This window comes from Otolemur garnettii, unplaced genomic scaffold (genome assembly GCF_000181295.1).
Source record: "Otolemur garnettii isolate 467f Iridium unplaced genomic scaffold, OtoGar3 scaffold00246, whole genome shotgun sequence".
NCBI classification, from domain to species: domain Eukaryota; kingdom Metazoa; phylum Chordata; class Mammalia; order Primates; family Galagidae; genus Otolemur; species Otolemur garnettii.
The window spans coordinates 1,163,317-1,180,750 of record NW_003852641.1 but is presented as its reverse complement, the minus strand read 5'-3'; positions in this window follow the sequence as shown (position 1 = coordinate 1,180,750).

Here is a 17,434-nt window from a genome sequence, read left to right as displayed (position 1 = left end):
CACTTGTAATCCTTCCAAAAATAGTACCACTGAACAAGAAATTATGAAGAAATGCAAGTTCCTACTAAAAAAATAAAGAAAACTGAAAAATTAGCTTGTAGCACAGTAAAATTCTAAATAAAAACTCCATTTGGCATTGTATCATACTGTCATGATATGCTGTCCTGTGTAAATAAGAGATGACACTGTTCTCTCATAATTTATAGACTATACCCTCTGAGTCTTTTTTTTTTTTTTTTTGACGTTTTTTGGCTGGGGCTGGGTTTGAACCTGCCACCCTTGGCATATGGAACTGGGGCCCTACTCCTTAAGCCACAGGCGCTGCCCCTCTAAGTCTATTTCTTAATAGTGAAGATGAATTTGTGTTTCATTAGCTTAGCTTTCATTGTAGGGTAAGTTGGGTTTGTGTTATCAATGGTCATGGCTTGATTTGGCGTGGTATTCAAGTATACATAGTTCCTGTAGTTTTGTTCACATTTATTTTTTGTATAATTCACACTTATTTATGAAAGACTTACAAAATGTCATAAATGTAATGGAGGAATGTTTTAAGTCTATACTTTGAATGGCTTAAAATGTTAGTATTAAAAAAACTATTATAAAAGAACATTTCAATATTATAAAAATAAATTTCCTATCTCAAAAACATAGAAATAGAAGTTTATTCCATATTATACTTATATACATATATGATGCACATACACATAAAAATTCAATCTGAAAGAAATGTATTCAAAGTAGTATTTTCTGCCAAGTAAATTTTCAGAAGAAGAAAAGAGTGTAAGTTGAAAGAATAAGAGTATCAGTTCCTATTCATTTGTTTATTTATTTTTATTTTTCATTAACATAAGGGGACATATGATTAGGCTACATTGTTTCTTTTTGTAAGGCAAAGTCCAAGTAGTAGTTGAATTCTTCACTTTAAATACCAAAGAAAATGTACAAATCCAGGAAACTTCCAGTCCAAATGAACAATAACACAGATAAGAAAGCAATGAACTAGAGGAGATAAAGACTTACAGAATGTTCTGGGAATCTAGTAAAAGCATGGGAGTATAAAGGTTTGGTATAAATTTTATTTATCTGCCTCTTTTCTCAGTCTATGACCTTCTATGGCTTTAGGAAAACTTGAAAAATTTTGCAGAAGTCCCTTCTGTGGGGTGAGATCAACACAATATTTGGAATAAAAGCTTTGCCTATTTTGAAATTAATTGTCTAGGTTATAGAGAGGAAAAAAATATTCTTGCTAGACTCTAATGAAAATATCAATAAAAAGCATTGTCTTCTAGCTGATGATCAATTATAAACTTTCTCATTTAGAAAGGAATCACCGTAAAAAATAGATGTATTCTATGTGTGTTAAACTCTGCGAATCTCTTTCACTCTAAATCATGAAGTGAAGCAAATAATAAAATATTTAGTTACATTGTTCAATGAAATATTCCATTATGTAAAAGGCTTGTTTGGGTCTTTCTAATGTTTATGAATTAACTTATACAATGTCATTATGAATACAATCATTTTTGATATACCAAGAATGCTTTCACAATGACACAGACCCTCTACTCTGCCCACACATATCCACACCTCAGTCTCATTGTAGGAATATCATTGACTTCTTGTCAGTTCTTGGTCTGACATCTAAATGTTTGTGTCCCCTCAAAATTTATATGTTAAATCCTAGTGATACAGGGTTCCTCTGTTCAAGGCTGGACAAGGAACACCAGTTTCCTATTCCTGGGCAATTTCCTGAAGGGAAGGCCCTGACATTCACCTTACTCCTAGTGGAAGGGACTTTATCCCTTCATTAATACACTCATTAACCTAGCCCCTAACACAGCGGTTACCAACCTTTAGGTCCAAACGCATTAGGGGTCGGAAAACACATATTTCTGGTGGTCTTGGGAACCCAGACACACTCCTCTATCTATCTCCAAGTGGGTCTCTGGGTGAGAGCCGAGCAAAGACATAGCACCTAGAGGCTGTGGGGTCCCCAGAAATGGTTCTGACCTAGGATGACCAGATTTTAACATTTGTAAAGCGGGACAACATGGCGGGGGGGGGCAGGGCCTGACAACAATGCAAACTTTGATAAGCAGTTCTCGATAATCACTTCTCAACAATTATTTGTTATTATTACAGTTTAACATTATAAAATTAACAAAAATAATATAAAACTCATATTCTGGCGAAATAGCCACATGGCAGCCTAAAACCGTATATTCCTTTCCTGTTCTCCTGCCCATTCATGCATTCTTTCCAAAAATCAGGACTTTTTAAAAATGCTGCGGGACGTGGGACAAATTGTTAAAAAGTGGGACTGTCCCGCCAAAAGCAGGACATCTGGTCACCCTATTCTGACCCCAAGACACGGGAGGGCCTTCAGAAAATCGTGCTCTCCCAGCTTTTACAATCCTGTCTTCTCTTCCATGGTCCCAAACTTTCTCTTTCTGCTTCTCTCTCTCTCCTTCTAGTTTGCATGCTTTGTCTGAATGTTGGTAAAGGATTGCTTTATCTAGTTAAGTTTGTATGGGCTCATTCTGGTATTTTTCGGATGTTGTAGGTGTGTTGTAAGGTTCTTTTTATTGTCTTTCATTGCAAAATTAAATTCAATCGGCATTTTCATGTGTCTGAGAAAAAAGGCTAAATCATGTTAACTACAAGTCAGCTCCAAACAAAGGGCAAAAAGACTCCCCTGCATGGCTTCTCTGGGCAACTAAAGGCCTGTGAAGGGAAGCAATTCCCCAAGGCAAGAACGGCACTGAACCCTCAGCTACAGTTCAGTCTCTTAAAAATGAAGGAAGGCAATGAAAATGACTCTGGATATTTGATTTCTTCAGGTTTGTTGGTGTAAATAGGAACATTTAAAATACTTCCAGGTTTCTTTAAGACTTCAACTAATTGTAATTAATTGTGATTCAAAAGTTTCAAAGTGTCTCTCAACTCTGATTTGTCACTAAGTAATTATTGTTGCCTGGCTAACTTTTGGGAAAGAAAAAGGAGGTTGGAAAACAAGCACTTAAGACTTGCTATTTTCCTTTGTTACTGGGAGTTTAAAAGAGGCTTGTGAAGATTATATAGAGTTAAATGTGCAAGCACCGCACAGCCATTTTCTGCAGGACAGGGCTCATCCCCACTTTGATTGATACTTGTGCAGCTAGAGGGAGAAGGGGCAGAAAAGGGCAGAATACACAGCAGGTGGGACCAGGCTCCCTGATACCTGATTTCTCGGGCTGTGCTGCTGGCACACACGTTATAAGCACAGGAGAGCCAGTGGGTACTAAGCACTGCACTGGTAAGAGTGGCTAATTCCAGACAAGCACAGGGGCTGAGGAGGCCACTCTCCTCAGGGATTCTTCCCCAAGCATTGGAAGGATGCTTCCTTTTGTTTGGCTGGAAGGCTTCTTGGGTTGGTCAGAGGACGCTTTGACAACCCAGGAATATGGGGTGGGATTGATTAAGATGTTGGGCGTTTGTTCTTTCCCACAGGTGGGTAATGTTCTCTTGCCAAGAGAACAACCCACTGGGCTATATTCTGAAGCACTGGGACACGTTTGATCCCAGATGCTGAAAAAAAGAATGTATGGTTTTCTTCTGCACCCAGGCCTGGCCTCAGTTATCAACTCTCCACTGGTGAACAATGGCCCCCAGAGGGTACTCTAAATTATGACACCATTTTTCAGTTAGATACTTTTTGTAAAGAAGAAGAAAAGTGGTCTGAAGTGCCTTATGTGCCATCTTTCTTTTTATTCGGGGACATTCCCCAACAGTGTAAAACCTGTCAGATAGATTCAGCTCTCCTGGCTGTCGTAACTTCCCCAAATGGTCAGGGATTCCCGGGGGAGACACTGTCCCCACCTAGTTCAAATCCAACATCTACTTCTCCTGCACCTTCCTCTGTGCATTCAGAAAACCCCAGGAGGGAGGCTGTCCCAAGAGTTTTTTCTGGTCCTACCAGGACCCCCAGAAGGCAACCAGATCCTTCTTTGTGTCCCTTGGTTGAGACAGTAGGTGGTGAAAGGGGAAGTGTGGGAGTATACACTCCCGTTTTCTCTAGCAGATTTGAAGCTAATTAAGGTTGATTTGGGAAAATTTTCTGATGACCCTGATAAGTACATCAGGGTTCTCCAACAGTTAGGGCAAAGCTTTGACCTCTCTCAGAGAGATGTGATGTTACTACTAGTACAAACTTTAAATTGTAATGAAAAAAATGAAGTCTTAGATGAAGCTAGGAAGTGGGGTGATTGTGGTTCATGTCCAATACTGACGGCAGTATGTCTCCTGAGGAAAGGGACAGATACCCCACAGGCAGTTCCCTTTGAGGATCCTGAATGGGACCCTGAGAAACAAGGTGACTGGTAGTGTAAACATTTTCTAACACGTATGCTGGAAGGTTTAGTTCAATCCAAGAAAAAGCCTATGAATTATTCTAAGTTGTCTACTATTAACCAGGAGCAAAATGAGAGTCTCTCAGCCTTTCTTGAGCGGCTTAGGGAGGTGATGAGAAAACACACTCAGTTAGTTTGACTCCTTGGAGGGCCAAATTATTTTAAAAGATAAATTTATCACTCAGGCGGCCCCAGACATTTGAAGAAAACTCCAGAAATTGGCTCTAGGCCCAGATCATAAACTGGAGAATCTTCTTAAAATGGCCACTGTTGTCTTTTATAACCAAGATTGGGAGAAAGAGGAGGAAAGGGAGAAAAGGGATATGAAAAGAATGACAGCTCTAGTTATGGCACTCAGACCTTTGTGCCTTTTAGGCAGAAGTGCCTTTTAGGGACAGAGGGAAGTCAGAGGAGCTAAGAACAAGTGCTGCCAACGTGGTCAGATTGGCCGCTTTAGGAAGCACTGTCCCCAGCAGGACTACGGGTTGGGCAAGCCACCTGGCCCCTGTCCAGAATGCAAGGGTGACCACTGGAGGGTGGCCTGTCCTCAGAGGCAAAGCCCTCTGGGAACAGTGATCTCATCAGCACCCACTGGACTGGACTGAGGGTGCCCGGGGCAGATTCTCATGGCTCCAGCTTGTGTCATCACCCCTCAGGAGCCCCAGGTTTGCCTTATAGGGGAGGGCCAGGAGATAGAATTTCTTCTGGACACTGGAGCAACCTTTTCTGTACTTCTCTCTAACCCTGGTCCTTTATCCCCCAAATCTGTAACTATACAGGGGGTGTTTGGAAAGCCAGTTACCAAATTTTTCTCTCAGCCTTTAAGCTGCAATTGGGATGACTGTCTGTTCTCTCACGCCTTCCTAATCATACCTGAAAGTTCTGCTCCCCTTTTCAGAAAGGACATACTAACTAAAGCAGGAACAACCATTGAGATGAATATGGGACAGGAACCTATACTATGCCTTCCCTTATTAGAGACAGAAATTAACCCAGAAGTGTGGGCTACTGATGGACAGGTGGGAAGAGCAAGATATGCTCAACCAGTCCAAACAGGTTGTTATAAGCCATTCATGCTCCACAAGAAGTAGCAGTTATTCACTGTAAGGGACACCAAAGGACCTTAGATGAGATTTCTGACGGTAACCAACTTGCTGATGAAGAGGCTAAAATAGCGGCACAGAAAGGAGTATTTCCCTTGCGGCACCCCTTATTTGGGAGGGATCATTTGAGAATCATGCACCTCAATATACCCCCCCCCCAAAAAAAAGGAATGGGCTTTATCCAGAGACTATTCACTACTCCCATCAGACTGGCTACAAAACAGAAGTGGACTTTTGCTATTACCTGCTGTAAGCCAATGGAAAATACTTAAAACTTTACATCGGTCTTTTCATTTTGGCACTGAAAGTACCTGTTAAATGGCTAAAGCTCTCTTTAATGGAAACAAACTTACTTAAAACCATAAAACGGATAACAAGGACTTGTGAGGTATGTCAAAGAAACAATCCTTTAAATCCCACCTAGCTCCCCCAGATATACAGAGACAAGGTAAATATCCAGGTGAAGATTGGCAAATGGATTTCACTCACCTCCCTAAAGTACATGGCAAACAATATTTGCTGGTATTTGTGGATACTTTTACTAATTGGGTTGAAGCATTCCCTTGTAGAACAGAAAAGGTCCAGGAAGTTGTAAAGGCTTTAGTACATGAGATTATCCCCAGGTTTGGACTCCCTCAGAGTTTGCAAAGTGATAATGGGCCAGCCTTCAAGGCAGCTGTTACACAGGGAATATCTAAAGCCTTGGGCATAAAATATCATCTACACTGCTCCTAGAGGCCCCAGTCCTCTGGGAAAGTAGAAAAAATGAATGATAAAATCAAAGGACAGTTACAAAAGCTAACTCAAGAGACTCATCTACCTGGGACTAAATTGCTTTCCATTGTTCTCCTTAGAATAAGAAATTTACCTCAGAAACTCAGCTGTAGCCCATTTGAATTATTATATGGAAGACTCTTTTTAACTAATGATTTATTATTAGATCAAGAAACTACAGAATTAGTAAAACATATTACTTCTTTAGCTAAATTTCAAGAAATCCTTAAAAACCTCCCAACTACATTTTCACATTCAACACTAAAGGAGCTTTTCTCTCCTGGAGATCTAGTCATGATCAAAACTCTTCCTTCTCATTCACCTTCCCTAAACCCAACTTGGGAAGGTCCCTTCTCTCTTATCTTGTCTTCTTCTGCAGCTGTTAAAGTTACGGGAATAGATTCCTGGATACATCATTCACAAGTAAAATCCTGGAACCCTTCACCTCCTACAGCAGCAGACCAGGAAGAGAATCCACTACAGTCCACCTACACTTGTGAGCCTAAAGAAAATTTAGTTATTGTTTAGGAGACAGAAAGAAAAGTGTTAATGTTGTTTTCTTTTAAACATCCCTGACTTTGTTCTTCTCACCTGACACTGTAATTAACCCCCTCCTCTCACTGTTCTACCCTTGTCTTTTAATGTGCTAATCAGATTTGTGTCTTCCAATATCATCAAGCCACACATAGTAAAGATGGTTCCAGTCCAAGACCTGATTCTATTGTGAACCCCTGGATCACTCTCCCTCCAGAGAAACCCTAGCTGCCCCCTTCTATCATCGCCCAACTCAGCAGGAAGCAGTTAGATCAAGTCTTGGTCCCTTTTCCCTAACAGCAGTTGGAGTTTCTACTCAGAGGAGAGTTGGTACATGACAAGTGGCATCCCAGCCAGCTCATGGAGCTGGAGGGGGGCACAGACTGGCTGCCTCCACCTTGGCGATGTTAGTGTGGTGGCAGCAGGCAACAGAAGCAGCAGGCAGGAGGGTGGCCGGGGGGGTCCCCATTTCCTAGACCTGGGACTAAAAGGGATTGTAGCCATTAATTTGCAACCTAGACAGATGTCCCAGATATGCTAAATGTAACTACCTAGACCTGCTAAATGTAACTATCGAGGTCTCCATATGACTATATATACCCCTAGACAAAGAGCCTACAGACAGAGAAGGAGAGAGAACACTTTTCTCTCCTGACTCCAGTTTTCTCTCTCAGCCTGGAGCTCTGGCATGTCTGTATTCTTTCCTGTAAATAAATCCTATCTTACCACTGATCTGTGGTCCATGGATTCATTCTTCAAATCACCGAGACCAAGAAGCTATTGAAGAGCAAAATTCTGGTATCACTATTACTAACTCAATTTATCCCTAATACAAGCCTTGGGCTAGGTTTAAGAGGTCTCTTTTAAATGCTTAATATAGGTTTAACAATGACTTAGAGTTCAGATGATATCTGGATAGAACTGAATTCTGGCTGGTCTGAGAAAGCTTTGACCTTAGTCATTAAAATCACATTGAGTCAGATTACAGGTAAAAAGCTCAGCTGTTGGTTAATTCTCAAGACAAGTTAAATAATTTCATTTCAAATAGCTTTCTACAATTTAAAGCAACTATACCAAACACTAGTCACAGAAATTTGAAACTATATTTACTGTATTAAGTGTCTTCTTAGTGAATTGGTGTACTTTCTAGAATAGTAGTACATTTCCTTTTTAACTTTAATTTTAATAAAATGGTACATATTTGGGGAGTACAGTAAGGTGTTTTGCTATAAATATAAATTGTGAAAAGATTACTAATCAAGTATATTTTCAAGTTGAAAAAACATTTAAACTAAAATTTTAGAGGGATATTTTCCTTTTTTGAGTTCATCTATAAGAACTTTAATATTGACATTTACTACATTTTTTATTTTCCCTTGTAAATAGGCAAGGAATTAAATTCTATCTTTGTTTCTGAAATGCTACTTTGCTGATAATAAAATGGTTTATATAGATAGAGTAAAATAAGTATAGCATGCATAGATCAATATTCATCACACATGGAATGGTGTTCAAATATCCAAATTAAGATATTTCCCCTCCATAAAGAACTATACATGCTTAAATGACTCATCACACAGATATAAAGTCTGATCACTATTATGTTAATCAATTTTATAAACATGTTATACATCGCTTCTTTACATTTGTTATATTACAATGCACTGTTCCATAAAGAATAGAGTATGTAACAAAAACGTGGATTCAGAAACACAATTTAATTGATTTACAAATTCAATGTACATATTTTGTCAATTTTGTCAAAAATTATCTTCCTTGAGCTTCATCTATAAAATGAAATTGTTTTTTTCCACATAGGAATATTGCAAAATCAAGTTTCCTATTTTATAAGCTATTAGGCTCTATTTAAGTTCATGTAATACATTACTATTTTTTTTCTTAATGAGAGAAAAATGTTCTAATAAACAGGCGAAGTTTATGAATCCCATTATACCTGGTAGATGGACTATACCACTGTCACAGTTTCAACAAACTAAAAAAAGTGTATCTAGACTTCAATCTTCCATTGTTATCACAGAGAGCTAGAATTAATACTGTGAATACCCTTCCAAAAAACAATAAAACAAACATTGAAATTATGTCTTTTATGAATACTTCAGAGTATTTAGTTCATAGAATAATCAATTATCCCCAAACTGAAGATGAGATAGTGGCTGTAGGGAGATGTAAGACACAAACATGGCCTCATATGGGGAAGATGCAACTGGATACCCCAGGAAGGAGAAAATGTGTGTGATCTTGGTTTTCAGAATGAGTTTTTAGATTTAAAAAAATCAAAGGTATAATCTATGACAAAAATTGACAAATTGGACTTTGTCAGAATTAAAGCTTTCCTTTGCAAAATGCACAGTTATAGAAAATAAAAAAGAACAGTCATAGACTAGGATAAAATAGATGCAAATCAGATTTCTGATAAAAGAACTTGTATTCAGAAAATATAAAAGCCTCTCAAAACCCAACATTATGAATACAAGCAAACCAATTAAAAATTAGACAGAAGATTTGAACAAACATTTTTCCAAGTTAGATATATGGGTTTCAAATAACCACAAAAACTTGCTCTCATACATATTATAATGGAAATGAAAATTCAAAGCATGAAGAGATACCACCACAGAACCATTAGTATACGTGTAAGTCCTTACATAATTACTGTATACAAAATTATAAAGTAAAAAAAGATCAGACATAGACTAGGATAAAATACCACCACAGAACCATTAGTATGTGTGTAAGGCCTTATATAATTACTGTATACAAAATTGTTATTATATATAATTTTGAAAATTCTGTCATGAATTTGTACGAAGCAGCAATATGTTGCTTATGAGACTTTAAACTGGTATTGTCCTCATTTAATCAGTTAAAAACGATCTGTTAGTTTCCTATAAAGTTAAATAGGTACATAAAATATAATTCAGCAATTCCACATATAGGTCTCTCTCCATGATAAATAAGACTTACGTGCACAAAAAAATGGTACACAAGTATGTATAGTGAGGTTCATTGCCCCAAACTGAAAATAACCAGATCTCTTTCAGCTACTGAATTGATAAACACTGATAATTTATAAAATAAAATACTACTAAGTATTAGAGAAGTGAATTATTGTTTCAGCATCACATATGCATCTTAAATGCATTTTGCTAAGTAAATTAAGCCAGACAAAAAGCTATATATTTCATAATTTTATTTATATCACATCCTAAAATTGAAGAAAAATAAATTAGTTGAATATGGTTGTTGGGTTTAGGGAAGAGGACGTTTTTAAATATGTAGCGTGATGGAAGACTTTAGTGATGGAACTTTTCTGAATTGAACTGTGATGTGGTGGTGGATACATGACTCTCTAAATTTATAAAAGCATGTAAGTCTATACCAAAAAAGTAGATGTTATTAGATATACATTTTAACATAACAGCCAGGATATGGAGGGAACTTGGAGTGCAGACTTGGAAAAATGAATCTAGAAAGTTTTCAAATGAATTATACAATATTCTATTTGGAAAACGTGTTTCTCATGGAGATATGAATTGATAATCCTAAAATACTTTACTTTTATGCTAAGGTTGAATAAAAAAAGGGAAATGTAGAAAATGAGGGCAAATTTATGTTTATCTGGGTAACATTTGATTCTAATTACTGTCTTCTGTCACTATAAATGTTAGTGTCTAAAATTTCTTCTGGTTTTCTTGTTTTTTTCTCCCCTGCTGTCTTACATTTCCCAAGAGAATCTTTCTCAAATAGTATCTGAACCTGGCAGTAGTGTTTAAATTTTCAATTCCTTTTTGCCCTTCATACACATTTCTTTTTGTGTATCTTTATTTTAGTCTTCCTTTTCATAGGACTTTGTTTTACCATTTTTGATTAATTATATATTTAAAATTTGTTTTTATTCATTTTCAGTAATTAAACATTGAATTTAATTCTATGTGAATTTTTTAATTCTTACTGTGAATTTTGCTACATAAATTGTGTATTTTTGTTATATTAATCCTGTCCATTATTTTCATTTCTTTTTAGAAAAAGTTATTTAAAAAATAAATTTGTGTGGCTCAGCACCTGTGGCTCAAGTGGCTAAGGCACCAGCCACATACACCTAAGGTGACGGGTTCAAATCCAGCCCAGGCCTGCCAAACAACAATGAAGGCTGCAACCAAAAAATAGCCGGGTGTTGTGGCAGGCACCTGTAGCCCCAGCTACTTGGGAGGCTGAGGCAAGAGACTCACTTGAGTTGGAGGTTGCTGTGAGCTGTGCTGCCACAGTACTCCACCCATGGGGACAGCTTGAGGCTCTGTCTCAAAAAAATAAATAAATAAATTTGTGGCTCCTAAAGACTGCAAGATTATTAATGGATACAGAGGGTGCCCCCAAAGTGTATATACAATTTAAGGAAGAAAAAATGTATTAAATTTATAATTCTCAAGTTATCTTTGACTACTGCAACTGCAGAAAGGAGAAGGTGTATTCATGACCTGTATTCATCATTTCTTCTTGGTATATATTGAATGTTATGATTTTAAAACAGTTTTTTTCTTTCTGAAAATGTGTATACTTTTTTTTTGCCCTCTGTGTTTTTATAGCTTTATGACCAGAAAATATAGATATCCTTTGGCATAAGCATTCTTTGTATTGTTGAAACTATTTTTACATTTCTGGAGTTCCAAAAAAGTTCATTCCGACAATTTTGTCATTTTTTTGAGTGTTGCAGAAGAGAAGTTTTATAAATCATTATTCTGCTATTTTCACTGAGGTTACTCTTTTACCCTTTAAAACATTTTTTTTTCTTGTTAACTTGTGAAGATTCTTAATATATTGAGTTAGAAGCTTTTTCCAGGCAGGTTCTTTGCAAAAAAAAATGCGGTTGTATCTTAGCTTTTCTTTGTCTTTAGCTGATCAAAAGTTTATAATGTAAAGGCACTTCAATTTACTCATTAGTTTTTCTTTAGTTTATAGATTGTGATTTTGTTAAGTCTTTGTACACAATCATGAAAGCTTTTTTCTATATTTTATTCTAAATATATATATATATATATAGCTTTGTAAGTTAACAATACATTTAAGTTAATTTTCATATATGTTGTGAACGTTAGATCAAAATTTATTCTTTTTTCATTGTGATGGTTTTTTATTTTTGCCAAAATTATATGATGAAATGATATATGAATTCAAATTTTTAATTTTTAGTGACCGGTGACAGAAATGACTTAAAAATTTTTTTCTTCAATAAATTAATAAGCATTTTTTAAATATATCTTATATAATTAAATTATCTACATGAAATATTTGGGGGCTTCTAATATATACAATATTTGAATTAATTTTTGATTAATACTGCTTTCCATATATCCCCCCAAATCAGTATATTCTGTCCCCTATAAAAGATTATACTAACTCTAACTGCATCAGGTATTGATTTGAACATTTTGCTCTGAAATTATACAACTAGAAGGGGCATGTCCTTATGTCCCTGAACTAGTGACTGTATTGATTTTTGGCTGACACCTGAAATATATCTATTTTGTTTCATTTTTTCTGCTTATTTTAATTTCTAATGATGCATACTTTCTTTTCATATGAAAGGCTATGAACCATCTCCATTTGGTAAAACAAAGTGAATTTAGTATCAACTTTAATAAAATCAGCAAGTAATCGGGTTTTTTTTTTTATTTTAATTGCTGCCAATTTCTCTATTTGGTATTGACCATAAATTTTGCTGAGTTCCTCAAGAGAAAGCAGAGGATATACAGGAAGTCAAGTTTAGGATTGAAGAGACAGGACACAGCTAAAGCAGCTAGCCCCGACTAAAGGTGAGACTTTGTGTTTAAATAGTGTAGGGGTACTCTACTCGTAATAGTTTGACATGCTTGCTTGCATTGTGCACAATTGGGTATCAATGTCATAACACAACAAATAAGTAAGTCAGGTGAAGGCTAAGTTAACCAGTTTGATGTAAGCATTCCAAATTGTATATAAAATCAGCACATTGTACCCCACAAATGCATTAATGTACACAGTTATGATTTAATAAAAAATTATTTGAAAAAATTAATTAATTAGTTAATCAACTAAAAGATAAATAGTGTAGGTAAAGTTACAGATCTGAATAGAGCCTGAAAGAAGAAAGAATATATGAAGGACACTAGAGAGAATAAAACCTCACTATCGGACGGCTGATTTTATTCATGTCTTAAAAAAGTAGAAAGGGCACAGGTAGTTCTGTTTCTTTCTTAGTTCTTGCCATTGGTTTCCTTTCCTTATTTCCGGGAAGTTCCAACCTTATTGGTACCAGGGATTGATTTCATGAAAGACAATTCATGAAATCTGTAGGCCATGGGCCTACAGACAGGGGAGGAGGAAGGGGGGAAAGCTCTGACTGTGCTGTCTGTAGGCCCAGGGTTGGGGGATGCAGCCTTAGCTGCATCAAAATGCATGCTTAATCTTAATGCATGTTTAAAAGTCATGCTTAAAAGTCAGCATCTCTCACGGATCTGTTTTGACCTAATTCTTCTCCGTATACCATCACCAGGCAACTTTATGTGCTTTTCTGTTTTATCATTTTGTAATCATACCATCAAGTGTGTTTTTTTAGCTATCCATATTGAGTCCTGATCAATTTAACCTAACCAATCAATTGTCCTCTGCACTGGGAAATTTTTATGAGATTTCAATTCAATGCTTACATGAGTTCTTTACTTATCCTCCAAAGCTAGCATTCCTTCAATATTGTTTTCTCATCATATAGCAACAAAATATATTTAAGACAAAGGAAGAATACTATCATATTGACAAGGAAAATCTTATTTTTTTCATGTCTGTAAGCATTTTTGTATGTATGTTCAGTTTTAAGTCATTATAAATTAACAAAGATTAACCTTTATGTAGAAATACATAGAGATTTAAAATGAGTATGGTGGAACTGAGATGTTACTTGGGGATTAAAGGCTCATAAAATCTGAATAATATTGCTGTAAAAATTGGAAATAGTAGACAAAGACTAAATAATTCATGTAATTCTGCACATATTTCATCACTTATAATACTGTTGAAGACAATTGATTCAGATTTTTAAAAATGAAATAACCCAAATTATTATTTCAATTATTCTTATGTTCTTCTTAAATATCAATACTAATCTTAGTTTAAATATACTTGGCTTCAATTATTCTAGTGTTTTATCTGATATGAAACATTTTGTTAAAAGTAGAACATCATGTACTGTAAAGCTTTCCCTGGTAACTCCTTTAAAATTGCATTTTAACACATTCGGTCATTAATTTAAGGATTTAACCATCATAATGTGCTCTTACTACAAGGAGAGGACCCACTACCAAAGTCTCAATTCTTGTGTAGAATATTCTCAGGAAGTTCAAAAATTAAGATATTATTAAAAGTTAAAAAATTAAAAGTTATACACAAATTAGGGAAAACATATTAACTGGATTCCATCAATTGTACACCACATACTACTGGATGCAAATACATCTTTTATTTTAATTGATCAAAATGAATCATCCAAATGAACGCCTTGTTGACTTTTGAAATAAAACTTGATATTTGGATTTATTAAGGGTTTATATGAAATATTTCCATCTTTCCTTGATTGAAAACTGGCTTAGTATGCTTTTTTACCCTTAAAAGCAGATTAGTATCATTTAAAAAGCAGACAAAAATCAAAGTTGTATAAAATAGGTATTAGATATTCATGTTTTTACTAAGGATTCTGCTAAAATCTGGGCATAATCAGTTTTACCATTGGGTCTGGGTTCTTATCAACCTTGCATCTGGCTCATTTTATATATAAAACTATAATACAATAAGATGTAGATAAGCTCTCTATTATTATTCTTTATGCCAAATGTCTTTCCCACCATAAGTGAGAAATTTCATTTTATACTATGTCCTCCTACATCCTATTTCATACTTGGTATAATTTCCATTTCAATTGGATTACTCATTTCTCTTTCTAACAACGCAGATGAAAATTGCAAGAATTTCCTATTAATGATATGCCAGACTGGTTCACACACGTCTATTCTTGATGGCCTCATCTAAAAATGCTCCCACCCCTCCTATAATGGTATCGTTGTTACAGTCTTCGAATTTAAATCATGCCTCACGCTCTGAAAGACAATTCTAAATTCTCCCATATAGATTGTTCAAGATTGTTCACCCGATCCTCTAGGCTAGACACTCAAAACCTCCCATGTGTATTGGTCTGGTTGCAGCATCTTTTTGAGAACTTCAATCCTCAGTGATAGCTTCACTCTGAGCTATCTTCACTGGGACCCATTCCAGGGCAGTCCCTGTCTCCTTCCGAAGGGTTGGGTGTTCTTTGATTAACCATCCCTCACGCAGGAAATCTAAAGAGCTGCACTTATTCCCAGCTAACAAGTCTGGCTGTAGACACATGTGTTCTGCATTCACTAAGCTCTACTGCCCAGCTGTGATGGCATCCCACAAAGCAGGTGAAACAACAAAGCTGGAAAAGTTTGGCTAATTATTTACATTGACTGTGAATGAAATAAAATAATGATACAAGTTTCATCAAAACTAAGATACCCTTTAAAATAATACCTTAGAATAATGACTGATATCTTTTTGTTAACAAATGGGTAATATAATGAGAAGGATTGCTTGTATAAGGAAATCAGAAAATTAAATATAGGTATATCCCATATCTGGTATTTGTTTTTTTGGTTTTTATCCTTAATTGCAATTTTATTAAATGTAAATTTTTCTTTTTGTCGTGTCATAATAGGTATCCTAAGTCTTCTCATGATTTGCGTATAAAGGCTTTGGTTTGTAAATATTTTTCTATCTAGTACTGGTTACCAGTTGAGCCTAAACTGAAACTGAGAATTAAAAGAAACACTTCAGGGTTAGGTAGTGAGTATTTAGATGTTCTGTTTCTAAAACATTTTAAAAATAATTATACTCTAATGGCTTTACTTGAAACATCAAAAAGAGAAATATGTAAGCTTTTGTTACTGTCTTATTTCACACTTACTCCTTTTGAGAAGACAATAATTTTTGCTTTGGAAAGAGACAGCTACATATTATAAATTCTTAAGCTGTAGGTACTTTATTTTGAAGTTCTCATCACAGATAAATATCCATGTACTATTAAAATTGGATATGGTTCTTTAGCCCATAGATCTGCAACCCAAGTCAGTGACAGCCAATGTTCAGAGAAAGAATATTATGTTCTTCCAGAGCTCCAAATCTGTTCACATCTTAAGCAATGAAGCATAGTTTCCCATTTCTTACCTTTAAAACATTCACTATAATGAATTTATTTTATTACTTAAACATTTATGCTTTTTATGAAAATTGATTATATTTATTATTTGTGTAGTGACTTGGATGACTCTAATGAGACTTATAAGTAATTCTAATATCATGTAATGACATTTCACTGCAGGTTGCATTTGGGTCTTAAATCTTTTTCTGTTCTAGGATGTATCATACCCAAAAAGGATATTTCTCACTAATGAGAAAAAAGTTTCCCATGCAAGATTGGACATTGCATATTCAGCAAACTGTCTTTGTCTTAATACCTAGCTTTAGAAAAGCCAAATTTGTCTAAAATGTGAAGAGAGATACCACTAAGGGAGCACATTAAAGAAAGTTTAAGACTTCTAAAGGTAACCTTTAAAATATTTGTCATAAAAATTGTCAGACGCCTTATGACTTTTTAATTTCCTTGTACTCATAAAGTTATAAGAAAGTATTGATGGGCCAAAAGTACATATCCAGTAGATATATTTTAAATGACTGAAATTGAAGCTATATAAAACTAAAAAGAAAAATAGAATCAAATCCAGCAATGCTTACTTTTGAAATGAAAGCTTCCAAAGGCAGATAATATTCTCAGGTGCCAAAAATCAGTTCCTATCTAAAATAAAGTTTAATATGTTTATAACCTGTGTGAGTCTAGACCCATACTAAAGAAAAATTCTCTACAACTTTCGTGTACTACCCCTTTAATATTTTCATGTATCTTCAGGAAAATTATGTTCCATTTTGTATACTCCTCTAAAATATCTTCAAACTTGTTTTCTCATTTATTAATATCAGCATTGAGGCATACATAATGATATTGCATCAAATAACAAATAAGTTAGAAATATATAAATTGTATTGCAAACATTTAAGTCATATACAATATATGAAAAGAAAATAATGGAAAACTGCAATATATATCCACTACCAAGCTCTATCAAATGCTATCATTTTCCTTATTTATAATACTTACAATTAAATAAATGAAATAGTTTATTTATTAGTAAAGATCTGCAGGTAGTGCTTCCCGATATCTTTCCTATCTTTTGATTGCCAGAGGGAACTTGTACCTAAATTTAATGTTTGGCAGCCCTTCATACTCACTCATTTTGACATAAGAATCTTTAAAAAATCTCTAGCTTATTTATTTTCATGGCATTTTATCATTCCACTTATGATGCTATTGATACACATGTAAGATCATGTACAATGAGAAGACATTTTATATGGCACATATATTATAATTTATGTTAATATGTTATTCATAAATGTTGTAATGAGGTTCGGCACCTGTAGCTCAGCGGCTAGGGTTTCAGCTACATACACCGG